Source organism: Capsicum annuum, chromosome 7, assembly GCF_002878395.1.
Source record: "Capsicum annuum cultivar UCD-10X-F1 chromosome 7, UCD10Xv1.1, whole genome shotgun sequence".
Lineage (NCBI taxonomy): Eukaryota > Viridiplantae > Streptophyta > Magnoliopsida > Solanales > Solanaceae > Capsicum > Capsicum annuum.
The window spans coordinates 133,317,458-133,321,312 of record NC_061117.1 but is presented as its reverse complement, the minus strand read 5'-3'; the positions used below and the strand labels follow the sequence as shown (position 1 = coordinate 133,321,312).

Genomic DNA, 3,855 nt, shown 5'->3' with positions numbered 1-3,855 from the left:
GCTTACATAGATTAAAAATAATAAATGGGATTGTGGCACTCTACTTACTGCTAATGTGGAAGGATGCTGCTGAAAAGAATAGAACACTATTTTGCTCTATTGGAAGCATTGGATCCTGTATAGCAAGCGATCTCTTTACCTTTAAATTAAAATATGTGGGCATAAAATGCTATCCTTCTTTATTGTTATGTAGCAATAGAAGCCTACTTATCCTACTTCGATGACACTTTTTTCCTTCTCTTTGCTCTGGACAGGAGCACTAATGGAACCAGGAAGGGAGCAGGCGAAGCATGTTGTTCGTAATGTAAAGAAAGATACCATTACTTTGCCTCTTTATTAGACCATCAATGTGAACACAGTGGTCTCTGACCAATAATAGGAACCAATTTGAATTTGGATGTTGATATGTCGGTGGTTTTTAATCGTAGAAATTTTGCTAGGAAGTTGGTGGTTTTAACATGTATTAGGTTGGGGTGGCTAGTGGTTTTGCGATCCCATAGAAAAGGCTTTTTTATGCCTTGGGTATTAGCCACAACTCGTATTCATTCAGTAATTCTATCCCTTCTTCATTCTTGGACCTTGTTTCTTAATATTTTTACTTTCCATGCTGTGTCTCAGGAACCTTGTCAATACTGTCCGGATTGCTATCTCTGGTTCATTGTTTTGCTATCGATGATACACAAGGAATATTTTTATGAAGGTTCTTCCTTCTAATGATCAGAATATATATGATTTTTTTCTCCTAGATGAAGCAACAGACATAGGTCTGTAGAACCTATAAAAAGGCGATGGTTGTGGTGCGAAGTACTCTTGTGCACCTATGTCATTCAGCTTGTGCATAGGATGTAGGGCTCATAGTCTTCCAGACATGCTCTGGGGGTTACTAGTACCGATATGAGTAGTGCGCATGTCCGAATATGTTCTCGCATGGCTGAAAAGAGCGCACGCCGAGTTAGATAGAGCAAAGGAGGGTGCTGTCAAGTCGTTCCACTAATGCCTTATCTTCATATTTATAAGCCACAACCTACTTCGACGTTTCAAATTTGCCATAGAGGAACTGCTTCTTGCGTCTATGGTAATTGCAGCAAAACTATTAGTGGAAGGAGGAGGGGAAGGGTAACAGACATCAAATATATTAGAGTTTTCAAAAAACTAGAATAGGTTCAATTTCTCTTTGACGTGGTTAAGGAAAAAGATAGATATCAGATAAAAAATTCTAAGGTAAGATTGGTTTTTTCTTAGGTCATCGGGTAAAGTTTAATAATTCCAAGCTAAACGTACTAAATCAATTAGCTTATTACTATTGGAAAATTCGATTGACTTCTTGAAAATATTTCCTACTTATATTAGCTATCTATGATAAAATTAGAAGCAAGGTCTCCACTTTTTTCAAGGAAAGTCTCAGTATGTAAAGAGTCCACATACAAGTAAAACCCCAGTGCCATAGTCAGCCAGGCGAGTAACAAATAGGCCATAGGAAGAGGAGGCCCCTTTCCCAATCAAAGTCTTTCACCCTAAATTTGCATTCAAATATGGAGTAAGGATAAAATGAAATGAAGGAGTGGAGTAGTAAATAAACTATGATGAAGTGTGTCAACAAATAATTCCAAAATATTCTTAACAACAACAAGATGAATGCCAAGGTCGTACATGACACACTTAAATCAGTCTTCTCTATAGCTCGAAAAAAGGCCAAACCAAACAATAAAAGTAAGAAAGAAGAAAAGAACTAAATCCAATGCTATTGATTTACCACATAAGGATTTGCGCTCTCCAAGAAAACATTAAGATCCTCTGTTCAATAGCATTAAGATCAAACATATAAGACACACCAAAAGATACTTTCACAGCTAATTTAAGTGCTAGTCTAGTAACTACGGTTATTGATTCAATTAACAGTCCTTTATATTCAGATTGAAGACTCTCAAGGCTGACTTCTTTTTGTTACCACGCTTCTACCCAAAGGTGATTAGTTACCAATGAAAACTTGAATCGTCAAATTGAGTCACAAGTCGACATGAAACTAGCTTGCTAGCATGGAATTGTAATAATAAGGAATGAAGGTTTTGGTTGCAGTAAATGTATCAAAGCTAGACTTGAAGCATGCTTTAAGTGGGAACAGTCTGATCCATCTGAACAGGACAACTAAATAAATGTCACTGACCAGTGTGACTGGTCAATCAGTGACCATGATTAAGATGAATATAAACTAAGCTATTCACAGGAAAAAGGTCAAAGAGACATATTGGTATCGTGGCCATAAACAACCACTATGTCTTCCTTATTATAGGGATAGTGAAAAGAAAGCTTAGTGAATATTGTTACTTTTACTTGAATATGGTGGGCAGGTTTTTGTATTCACAAGTGGATGGTTCTTGGACATATAAAGGGAATGGGTGATTTATTGAGCTGGAACTCTCATCACTATGGTGAGACCAACTCCATCTAGTATCCTAGCGAAATGTGGCACTAATTTATTTCACGGGAACATCTACATCCACAGTGGCGAGCCAGTACTCTCTTTCTCCAATATATGTGACCCAGTTCACTGGTATAAGAGAACCAATTCTCTTATTACTTAGGGTGAATCAAATCCACATATCATACATTGTTGGACCTTCTTTAGCCCCGATTGGCCTGTAATGAATATGAAATACATATTTACACAAAACAATATATGTTATAACATGCTGATTCACTAGGCAACAGATATCATCTGTCCATTGGAAAGAAGCTGGGACTCATGCAAACTAAAAAGCACCCTTACGCTCTAGTTTGATTGGGGAGCCACAACTAAGATCAGAGGTATAAACTTTCCTATTATTGGAAGAAACATTTTATTTCTAGGGTTGCTCACTTGTTTTTTACTTTATTTTTATGAAATGTAATTCCTAAAAACCAGAGCAGGAAACCTCTCTCGACAATTAGAGAAGGAGAAAGCAATTCCTACGGGGCTGGAACTGTGATGAATGAAGTAAGAATTTTGGGCTAGGGCCTGAGAATTTACTTCTAGGTGATTAACTAGTTCTTGGTGAGACCATTGACTTTGCGAAGGCCTGAGGTACCTTCCTTATTTGCTTGAAGCTCAGGTATTATTCCTTCACCCACTTCTGAAATTGAAGAATGTAGTCTCGCTGCTAGTAGCCAGGCTACCTTCTTTGGCCCTGCCTTACACAGCTTATTTATCCTGCCAGTTTCCCTTTGAAATATCTTTCCTTAGATTTTTCCCTCCCATAAGAAACAAAGTTCTTTATTTTGAATCTCCGTACTCTTGTGAAAATGGACTACACTATCTCAACCACCCGCCTTTCCCTTTTTTGTTTGTCTTGGATCCAAAAATACCCATTTTCTTGACATTGGGGATCCAAACTTGACTTGATCATGGTTTATTAATGTTGGGGTTGTTTTTACTTACCTTTATATCTATGAAAGAAATGAATAAAAAATCAAGATGTCGATGAAAACATATTTTATTTCCGATTGCACGAAAAGGGAAACCTATAGCTTGTTTGATAGGCCCAGAAATGCTTCTTGTTGGTTCCCTGCCCCCTATCGATGTGAATAGATTTTTAGACTAAACCCAATACTACTCTCTTTACTTTTGAATCTCTTAGGTACCTATCCCAAATAAGGAAAGATGAGGCATAGCAAAGGCTACTGTGATGGAAGCAAGACTGAGTCCTTATAGGGAAGGCCTATTTTGCTTTGATACAAAGGAGTTCATTAGCTGCTTGGTAGGGTGCTTCTTAATTTAGTATTTGTGTTGGATTTCTTTTATGATTTAATATACTTATGCATAGAAAATATGACATAGAGCCATACTATCCAACCCCTCTCTCCACTTTGAAAACTGGA

The 3,855-nt window shown here is 37.4% G+C and overlaps 1 pseudogene; it reads left to right on the top strand.

Moving 5' to 3' along the window:
• Nucleotides 1-302: 302 nt before the first annotated feature.
• On the top strand, nucleotides 303-842 carry LOC124885778 (annotated as a pseudogene).
• The last annotated feature ends 3,013 nt before the right edge of the window (nucleotides 843-3,855 follow it).